This window comes from the organism of the source record quoted next, unplaced genomic scaffold, assembly GCF_019419815.1.
Source record: "Pyrus x bretschneideri cultivar Hongxiangsu unplaced genomic scaffold, Pyrus_bretschneideri_v1 Contig16, whole genome shotgun sequence".
NCBI lineage: Eukaryota > Viridiplantae > Streptophyta > Magnoliopsida > Rosales > Rosaceae > Pyrus > Pyrus x bretschneideri.
In genome coordinates, this window is record NW_025999457.1 from 3,945,311 (window position 1) to 3,956,702 (window position 11,392).

Below are 11,392 nucleotides of genomic sequence, written 5' to 3' on the forward strand. Positions count from 1 at the left end.
GAAAATTCCGCAGACGGATGACACCATATCACCAGCTGTGCGACATAAGAATAAGGGTTAGTTTGGTATTGTTGTGCTTTGAAAAAAAACCTACTTCTGCTATGCTCTGAGAATAAGCAGCTGTGAAATAAAGCAGCAGAGTATTTAGTAAACTTTTTTGTAAAATTGCTTTTGAAAAATAAAAAAAGTAATATTATAGTGTTTGATAAACTTTTATGTAAAACAGATGTGAAAAAAAACTGATTTTTCAAAGCTAGGTTTTGCAGCTTTGTGTTTTTGGCTTTTTTTCATCCAAAACTGTGAAAAAAAACTGAAGCTGAATGTTTACCAAACATAATAATAGCCAATTTTTTCAAAATCACCTCAGTACCAGGCTAAGAAAACAAAGTTTCCCACCACAAAACAAAACAAAACAAAACAAAAAAAAAAAAAAAAAAAAAAAGATCATAAACTCAAGATTCATTTGTAAATTTAGGGAGTCATATTATGCTTGTGAAGGAAGAGTCATAGTTCAAAGGTGAATGACCTTCTCTTGGAATTCCATCATTCACCCATCCTTTCCACATGATCTTACACCGCATGCACCACTTTATTTTGATTCTATTTTGTGAAATAAAATTACAATCCAAACCCACTAACCCTAGCCAAAAACGGCCGTAGCCTTTTTTATTCTATTAATCACTTTTCTATCTGCTCCTCGTCTGGTAAATTCTAAATCCGACGATCTATTTCTTCGATTTTGTTTTGCAAATAATGAAATTATTATTGTGTTTTTGATTAATTTCGTTGCTTTGGGTTTGTATCTCTGAAAATTTTGAATTTTTAGCTCAAATATTGCCAATTTTCTTGGATAATTTTAGTTTTCTTGAATTTTATGGTTTTGGATGGGTAATTATGCATTAAAGTTTTATTTGGATGGGTAAGATTGTATTAAAAAGATTTGCTGGGTTGTGTAGAACTTTGTTGGGTTTGAGTAGCTGTGTCTACATATACATATCCGTTGCTTGTCTTCAGCCACCATTGCCATTGCCATATATACTAACCAGTTCACTAATTATGATCGACTTGTAGGAAGCTTACTGCATTTCACAGAGGGTAGAGCGAGCAGTAGCAGCAGAAGCAGCAGCGACGGCGGTAGTAACCACGGAGGGGAAAGCGTGGTGGTGGATTATGGAAAAAACAAAAGCTCACGGTTCGTCTCTCTCATCAACTCCCTCTCTCTCTGTCGTAATTTGTTTGGTTGTAAGTTCACAATTTGGTTGATTTCTCTTGCTATTTAGAATTTGAACAAGTTTAGAATTTTGATTGTGATTAATAGAGCCGTGTAGCCTTTAAAATTGATTATATTCTTCGGATGGTTGTCTGTTCAATCCATGGTCGTTGCGAATTCTCGAAAAAATTGTAATTTTGAATCATTGGGCTTAATTCCATGAATACAAGATATTGTGATCAATTTGCAAATTAGTTATGAGGGTTCTAAGCTATTCGATTTCGACAGAAAGAGTTGGGATGTTAGGCCAATGCTAATTGCGTTTTATGTATTGATGTCCAAGATATAAGGAAAATTGGTAATTTAATTGGAAGGCTAGGAATTGAACTAGAACTAGAAGTCAGTCCAGCTTCTTAGGCCGACATACACCAAACACTGCATTAAGTTAGTCAAACTTAGTTTATTCTAAGTCAGTCCAACTTAAATCCTGAAGCTATTTCAATCCGAGATAGTTTCGTGCAACAAATGCATCTTAAATTACCTAATATAACACTTTTGTATTCACCGCAGACAAGAATGAGTGTGCAATCTATTAGGTTATAATCAATGAGGCCGTGAGCCATCTAGAGTTTTTAATTTTTAGCCATGATACTGTTTTTTAAGAATTTATCTAACACTGCACTCTTTCAAAGACATGACACAGTTGGTTGACTACCTTTAGCTAGGATATTGGCTCTTTAGAGGAAGAAGAATTTAGAAGTCTGCTAAAGCAAAACTCAACTTCAGTTTGGAAGACTCTCTTGTCAATACACCACCAACTGTCATAAGTATCAAGCAAAATAAATTAATGATCTCATCAATCGCGTTTTGAAGGGAGGTGTGTGAATCTTCGAGATTTCCTTAGCCCTCCATCTCTGGTAGTTTCAGAGCTCCAGCCCAAGTTAGGACAAGTCCTTGTGTAGTTATGGAGTTGGCTAGGATGAGGGTTGCACTTCTTGCAAACTGTTTGGAAAATCTATCAATTTTAGATATTGATCTGAGTTACTGTTTGGACCCAAATTTACGCTATCGGCCTGAGCAATCGAGACCGTAGAATGAGTAAAATTCTGAGCCATTGGATTGGAAGAAGGTTGAGATAATTGATTAATAATTTGTCTAGATAATATTATGATTTTAATAATCACAATATTATCTAGGGAATTATTAAGAAAATTATTTCTAAAAATGTGGAGATAATTGAGGAGTCCAAAAGATTAAATGCTACCGGATTAGAAGATCAAAGGTGGCTTCAATGTCGTGCGGCTATGCATTTTCAAAAAAGGTGTTTTGGATTTGTGCATGTGGTTGGAAGAAAAGGATGTGGCATGCATGGTTGCACGGGCAAATAGGTGGTGATAGGCTTTGGCCTATCATGAGATAAGGAAATGGCCACGTGGAATGCATCCAGAGGATAAGGAAGGAAAAACATGGGCTTTTTGAAAAATGGTGATAATACCAAAGCAAATTTAGGAGATGATGGCTTTCAGTCAGTTTGAATTGAAATCAAATTCTACTAGTGAAGCCGCACCATGCATTTGCTTCTATAAATACAAGGCTGCGAACACCATTCAGGGGACCTCGAATTCAACACCCAACTGCCCTGCGCAAAACCTCTCAAACATCTTGAGATTTTTTTATTTTCTTTTTTCCGCCGACACATCTTCAGTTTGGATAAACAGCACTGTGAAGGCAACCGGCGAACATCTTCAGTTTGGATAAACAGCACTGTTGCCGTAGAATCAGCCGTTCCCGAAGCACCTTCAGTTTGGATAAACAGCACTGCGTCGGGGCCGACTGGTTATCTATCCAAGTCTCGGTCGAGAAGGATTTTCAAATCCTTATTGGCAGAGGTCATCTCATTAGCCTTCTCGGCGAAGTGAGGTGTTACCAGGTTACTACATTCGGCACCTTGAGAGCCGAATTTGATATTGAACTTCATAGAACTAGCAGCCTTGTCTTCAGGCTTGAGAATCCAAAGGCCGAGATTTGTTCCTTCCTCGGCCGCAGTCGCAAGATAGAGAAGTCACCGACGCGCTCAACGCAACATCAACAAATTTTACTCCTCGGCCGAGCTCGGCCGACGAGTTGGCACGCCCCGCATTCAACCGAAGGACGTAGTTAGCTTATTAGTTACTCGGCCTGCGCGCCACGTAGGCTCTGTAATTTTTGTAGTCAACATTTTGGCACGCCCGGTGGGACCCAGTGCTAGAACTACGAAGTTCATATGATATATCAAGATTCCAATCTGGCTCAACGTAGCCGATTGTACGAGCGCCTAGAGGAATTGAAAAAACACAATGAAGAACGAAAGAGATCTTTGGAAGTGGAAAAAGTTCTTCGTGGCCATAAAGAATTGCAAAAGTCATTCGCTTACATGTTGAGAATAAAAGCTCATGTTACCCTGCAAGAGCAATGGGTAAATGAAGACAGGGCTCGATTTAATGCCTGGCTAGATGGAAAATATTTTCCTTACGTTTTCGACTACAAATCAATTCCATTTGAGGAATGGTTGGTTGAAAAGACTGGGGGGCAATTTTCCGCTTCGGCCGTAATCAGACATCGGCCTAAGAAAATTGTTAATTTGGTCGAGGAACAAAGGCCACCTATCTTTTCGGCCGAGACTAAAAGTGTGGTAGGCCTAGAAGAAAATGTTCAAGTTTCTGAGCCAAAAATTGACTCAGAAAATGATTCTTTAGAGGAGTGTTCCAATGACGACCAATACCGATACACGACTTCAGACCATAAAACCACATCAATTGATATGGTAATTGGAGACATGGTTTTAGATGCCGAAACTACGCCAATCAATATGATTATTGGTGATAAAGCCGATAGGGAGAAATCCCATTCGGCTAAGTTGTTCGAGTTGAAAGCCGAAATTGGCGAAATTGTTATGCCTGGGGAGCATAATAATTGTCCAACACATTTGGCGGCCGATGGTAAAAAATATTTCACCAAGTCAAAAATATTTGGAGAAAATTCTTTATTCGGCCTAGAGCAAAATCAATTTGAGAATTTTGATATTAAAAGATCTCAGCTTGGAATAAAACATCGTTGGCCTCCTCCTGATTATGGTTCGGCCACTTTTATTTCCATTTGCTAAATTATTTTCTTAACCATTCGGCCTCTCGGCCGATACTTAAGAAAATCAGGGGGGCAACAGGCATTAAGCCCTTGTAGAAAGCTAACCAATGACCACCATGTTTATTAGACACATAATAAGTGGTATGCTCGGCAAATGTCCTTGGTTTTTAAAAAAAAAAATATATTTTTGCAGAAGGCCACCTGTGCTAAGTGGTAGGCCTTCACGTGGTTGGATATTTCCAAAAAAAAAAAAAAAAAAAAAAAAAAAAAAAAAAAAAAAGAGACAACTCTCGGCTGTCTAAGCCGAGGCCAAGAAACTCAAGAAGATGCTGATCATTCGGCCTTTCGGCCAATACTTTAAATGGGGATCGGTCGAAGAACTTCCAAATGACTTCGGCCTGCTTCCACCAAGCCTTGGTCGAGAAATATATATATATATATATATATATATATATATATATATATTTATATATATATATAAAAGAGGTGATAGAAATATGCATGCCCGACAACATCATTCCAAGGCCAATGGGCCAAGTTTTGATTTTGTTTTTTGTGGTTTTGGATTCATATATATGTGATGATGGTCTTCGGCCACTTTAAGACCTCGGCCGACAATGAAGTTCCTCGGCCACGAAACGTATCTAGCTAATGTTCCTCGACCACTTTTATTAGTTATATATAATTAGTTATGTATATATAGGCAGGCCGAGCTCCAGGAATGGTTTTCATCGTCTTCGACCCTAGTTCTACTCGGTCTCGGCCCCACTTTATCCTCGGCCCACTTTACAAAACTATATGGCCGAATATATAAAAAAAAAAAAAAATATATATATATATATATGTTTTGGCCGAATGGTTTGTGTTCGCAGTTCCAAGACACGAATAGTGAGATGCTCATTCGGTTAATAAAAGGAGGCCGTTGAGACTGGCATGGAGCCCATTGGTGGAAAACATATGAATTTCCTCAAAGCCGAGTGATGGTGGTTTTGATGATGTGACTTTAACCCAATGCTTCTTGAACTCGGCTCATTTCTCTCGGCCCCATATGGTTTAGCCACTTTTACAAGTCACTAACATATATATACACGAACACACATGCCGAGCTCGGCGAGATGATGCTCGGCACAGGTTTGTTTTATGTGTGTGTGTGTGTTTGTGTGTATGTGTGTGTCTATATATATGTATATATATATATATATGCTAAAGGCATGGCAGACAAATCATATCAGGCAATCAACTACCCCTATATATATATATATATAAATTCCGAGTTAGATGAGAAGCGGTGGCCCATTTGGTGAAACATAATGAATTTCCGTAAGGCCGAATGATGGTTATTCGGTGGTGGTTTTGATAATATTACATGGGTGTTATTGCCAAAAAGCAAAGTTTCTTTTTCAGTGACACGATGAGATTTTGTTGGCTATGAACAATTAATTTCCTTGACCATTCGGCTTATGAGCCGAAGCTCAAGGAAACTGGGGGGCAATGTTTGGACCCAAATTTACGCTATCGGCCTGAGCAATCGAGACCGTAGAATGAGTAAAATTCTGAGCCATTGGATTGGAAGAAGGTTGAGATAATTGATTAATAATTTGTCTAGATAATATTATGATTTTAATAATCACAATATTATCTAGGGAATTATTAAGAAAATTATTTCTAAAAATGTGGAGATAATTGAGGAGTCCAAAAGATTAAATGCTACCGGATTAGAAGATCAAAGGTGGCTTCAATGTCGTGCGGCTATGCATTTTCAAAAAAGGTGTTTTGGATTTGTGCATGTGGTTGGAAGAAAAGGATGTGGCATGCATGGTTGCACGGGCAAATAGGTGGTGATAGGCTTTGGCCTATCATGAGATAAGGAAATGGCCACGTGGAATGCATCCAGAGGATAAGGAAGGAAAAACATGGGCTTTTTGAAAAATGGTGATAATACCGAAGCAAATTTAGGAGATGATGGCTTTCAGTCAGTTTGAATTGAAATCAAATTCTACTAGTGAAGCCGCACCATGCATTTGCTTCTATAAATACAAGGCTGCGAACACCATTCAGGGGACCTCCAATTAAACACACAACTGCCCTGCGCAAAACTTCTCAAACATCTTGAGATTTTTTATTTTCTTTTTTCCGCCGACACATCTTCAGTTTGGATAAACAGCACTGTGAAGGCAACCGGCGAACATCTTCAGTTTGGATAAACAGCACTGTTGCCGTAGAATCAGCCGTTCCCGAAGCACCTTCAGTTTGGATAAACAGCACTGCGTCGAGGTCGACTGGTTATCTATCCAAGTCTCGGTCGAGAAGGATTTTCAAATCCTTATTGGCAGAGGTCATCTCATTAGCCTTCTCGGCGAAGTGAGGTGTTACCAGGTTACTACATTCGGCACCTTGGGAGCCGAATTTGATATTGAACTTCGTAGAACTAGCAGCCTTGTCTTCAGGCTCGAGAATCCAAAGGCCGAGATTTGTTCCTTCCTCGGCCGCAGTCGCAAGATAAAGAAGTCAACAACGCGCTCAACGCAACATCAACAAATTTTACTCCTCGGCCGAGCTCGGCCGACGAGTTGGCACGCCCCGCATTCAACCGAAGGACGTAGTTAGCTTATTAGTTACTCGGCCTGCGCGCCACGTAGGCTTTGTAATTTTTAGGGTCAACAGTTACGCTTCCGATCCTTCAATGAGAAGCTTCTTCCATAGTTGTCCTTGTTGTAAAGTCATTCGCATTGAAGGAAACATACATGAATTGCCAAAAGAGAGGCGGATGTTGAGCATTAATTCCACAAGTCTGATTGAATTATGGATCTGCTTGTACATCAAGTTTGGCCATTGTGATGCAATTGATATTCGAACATAACACACGTTCAAGGTAACTGCTCTGGATTCGCGTCTTTTGGACTTGGACGACACTACATGCGCAACCTACGACTTTCAAGGCTTTATAATGCTTAAGGCAAGAGTGCAGGTCGACGTATTCCTCAAAACGTGTCTCGTCCATTAGAAAATGACGAGGACATGTTAGATCATATACATGAAGTGAAAGTAGAAGAAACTATGAACATTGTGTTTGGTTTGTCCGCAAGTCATCTCTTAAGTCACTTATCCTATTGTGTTTGGTTTGTCCATCAAAATCGAATCTGCAAGTCTTGTGACAAATGAAAAGATTTTCAAGCTGTTGATTCTCCTTATCATTATGTTTGTTACATGGATGATGGAGCTATATATTATATCCAACGTCTTAATTAATCAAAAGGTTACGGTCTAGTAATATTCATCTTCACTTGTAAGTGAGATGTTTTAAGTTCGAATCTCGTGGATGGCGAGTTCAATAGCAAATTAGGTTGCCTATTGTGGGGTTTAGCCTAATTGCCCTTCCCCTTAGTGTAAAATATGTTGTTGTACTAAAAAAAAATTAATCAAAAGGTTTACCCTTTTGCTTCTTCCTCCTTTGAGATGGTAAAATAATACATGTTTGAAGCCTAAGCCATCCATCATGTGGACTGGAGGACATATTTCACAAGTGTTGTACTGTAAATAAAAATAAAGTTACAAACTCTCATTTCCGGCAATAAGGCACAAATAGATGAAGTAAGAAAAGGAGGAGATTGCTTGGCATGGCATGCCTTGGCATTGCGGCGGCAAAGTTAAAAACATCTCGACTTATCGATGAACCATAATTTAACATAGTCCCTTAAACGACGGCACAACCCAAAGCGCTCTTGGACAATTGGCGTGTCAAGAGTAATGTTGCACGATGGTTCCATCCTTTAAGTTGAAGATGCCCATATCACATGGTTCATCACCTTCGGACAGCGGACTGCCTGAAACGAAATCATCGGTGTAATATATGGAATTTGGGCGGCATCCAACAAAGTTTGAAGCCAAAACGGAGACTGAATGATTGTCGTCCAGGAAGACAGCTTCGTCTCCAAGGCCTTTTGCCTCAACCCAGCGCGCAATGCATCCATCCTCTTCATCGTTGAAAACCCACTTATAGACCAGAAATCCCTTAGTCCGAAACCTGAAATACCTGTCAGGCGCAACTTCCCTCATCCAACAATATCTTAGGATGTGAAATAAGTCGCCCTTAGCTGATTCCACAAGATATCCATTACCGCTATATCTTTTAAACGGCTCTTTAGGAGTGAGTAGCTTTAGTTGTGGCGGCTATGCACCAGGGTTATCAATATCCAGTGAGCTAATGCTTCCCTGCATACTAGCTGCGTAGACTTAGCCTCTATAAAATATAACATCAGCGGTTTCAAAGGACTTTGCGATCAAATGCCAAGACTTCTGGCCTGCTTTGAAGACAGACAGCCTGGAATTCGAAGCGTAAATTGCTACAACGACATAGTTGTTCGGATTCAGAGAGGGATCACCGGACAAGATAACCTTACGGACAAAATGGTCATGGTAGCTTGCTACCTATTTGGGGATGAAGACATCTATGGGAAGTAGACGAATAACTGGCGATGCTTGTCTGAAAGGGTTCCTGAGTGCTATGACGAGACCTTCGTCTATGCGCTCTACTGTGGCTAGCCACCCATGGCTAGAGTCGCAAGCCCTTATCCTAAAGGGCACTTGTAACTGAGCATGGTTGTAGATTCGTCCCTCAGAAACGCTGTACACGAGTCTTTGGTCAGCTTGTGGGCATTCTCGTGGGGATCAAGAGTATGGGAAGTAACTGACGCCACCGGTTTGTTGCAAGATTATACAGTTTGGAAAGAGAACGCCACTCCTTGCAAACGGCAGCGAAACGAACATGGTCTATTGGTTCCGGCAACCTGTCGAGAATGAGAAAGATGAATGCAGGAAGGCTTGCCCATCCAGTAGTGCTGAAGCTGACAGGCGTGATCCTAGGACAGGGCATTGTGTTAGACTCAAACAATCCGGACAAGAAACGACGACGAAACCAAATCTTTAAATAACCAATGGAAACCAAATCCTTTTTCGTTTTGGACGTTCCTTTCCCGTTACCTTAAAGGACAAGGAATCCCACAGCAGCAAGGTAAATCAGCATCCCAGAGCTACAAGGAGATAAATGATATGTATTTAATTAATCAATTACTTAAAATTAAGCTAGCAAGCAAGAAATCAGTAGGAAAAATGTGCAAATACAAAGAAAAGCAAGAACTCAATCCCCTCACCCCCCGTAGCAGGTCCAGGGCTCTTACTTCCATGAAATCCAAGGCTTTGAGCAGCAAGTTTCGAGTTTTTGCAACGCCGTAATGGAGCAGTGGTATCTTGTCGATGATACACTGCAACTAGTAACTAATCAAAACAAATCACTAATTAATTAAGATGCTCAATGTTCGCTTACTTGTGATTAAGATAATCACAATCCTAACATCCTCCGTATGCTGCCTGTGCCATGTCCGGCGCCGATGTTTTCTATTCCGATTTTTACTTTTTTACTCTTGCTTTCAACATTTAAATAATCAGGTTGAAATAGTAATTTTATGTTTTCACAAACGATAGTGTTAGTAGGTTAAATTGTTAGTTGTTACGAGAGGAGATCGTTTTAGAGATCAAACTCGCATCAGAATGCATAAACATCATTGATTTCTATCTCTCCAATTTGAAAAAAATAAAAATAAAAAAGTCAAGTAAAACAACATTACAACGAGCGAGGATCCTTTGTTGATCCTATTAACAAACTTGTCAAAGTCTAACCTAAGAACTATTAAATTACTAAACCAGATTCAAGATTAATTATAGTTGAATCCTAACGTATCGAACCTATCTACTGCCATGTTAGCCGCTCGAATTATAAGACTTTATCGTATAATTAGGAATTTGATGCAGTAGGTGCCAAATGTCCTTCCATAAAATTTGAGGTAAATTACGGATTGACCTCCTGAACTATTGCCTTAGTTGAAATTGACCTTCTAAACTCTTTTTTTTTTTTTTGATAAATTACCCTCCTCAACTATTTAAAATCAGGCAATTAACCCCTTGCCGTTAGATTGCGGAATCAATTCCGTCAAATTCAAGGGCAAATTAGTCATTTCATCATCAATTGTTACTTGTTAGCTATAACCACCAATAAATTTTGACACATAGACACAGAATAATTCAAAAACATATAACATAATGAAAAAACATAAAAATAAAATAAAACACAAACGTTTATATAACGGACCATCTCACATTATCATCACACGTTATTTTATTTTCAAATGTCATAGGTTTATTGATGGTTATAGTTGACAAGTAAGAATTGATGAAGGAAAGACTAATTTTCCTTTGAATTTGACGAAATAGTTGATGGAATCTATCGACAAAAGATCAATTGACTAATTTTAAATAGTTCAGGAGGTTAATTTACCAAAAAAATAGTTCAAGGGATTAATTTCAACTTGAGTAATAATTCAAGAAGTTAAATAACAATTTACCCTAAAATTTGCCCAAGGAACTTGAATACATTTCTTAATTGCTTCCATCAAAATCTTCGAATCGCCCTGAACAGCAATTTTATGGTAGTGCTGGAACTGCCAAATTGGAGGGCCATTCTTAAAGTTGTAGCCTCTGCCTGCAAAACAGAAGTACTCCCAATTCCTAAAGGAAAAGCACAACTGAAAGTCCAAAGTTTAATATTTTGACCATTTCCAACTATTACTAACAAGAGAAATGATTACAGACTCTTTTACAAGTAAGACTCTTTGTAGACCTTCAAAAAGTCTTCTTAGCATTTCTCTACGAGACTCTCCAACTATTGTAAAACATTGTGTTAAAAAAATATAAGGTGGTAAACAATCCATAAAAAATCTTAACTTTAAAAAATTTTCTTAGCATTTCACGTCCAACGAATTCCCTTCAATAAAGTAGGTCTTGGACTCGTCCAACGAGCAAAGAATGGGCCCTTCAAAAGCTTTTGGTTTGTACCAGTTTTCTCACCAGAGCAATTACCTCTACAACATGCAATATATATACATGTATACATGTATATATATGTATATAGATGTATGTATGTATGTATATTGGTTCGTTAAAGAGTCTAAAATCAAAAGAGTGGACGATCCTCTTAAATGAATTGCAAGTTGGAAATTAAATTAA

The 11,392-nt window shown here is 38.8% G+C and overlaps 1 long non-coding RNA gene and 1 pseudogene across 1 annotated transcript; one reads left to right on the forward strand and one right to left on the reverse strand.

Moving 5' to 3' along the window:
- The first annotated feature begins 443 nt into the window (after nucleotides 1–443).
- On the forward strand, nucleotides 444–1,348 carry LOC125475795. Its single transcript, XR_007257218.1, has 2 exons — nucleotides 444–704; nucleotides 1,072–1,348. It is a non-coding gene; the product is annotated as an uncharacterized LOC125475795 (long non-coding RNA).
- A 5,580-nt stretch (nucleotides 1,349–6,928) lies between these two features.
- LOC125475844 lies at nucleotides 6,929–11,028 on the reverse strand (annotated as a pseudogene).
- Between the last annotated feature and the right edge of the window lie 364 nt (nucleotides 11,029–11,392).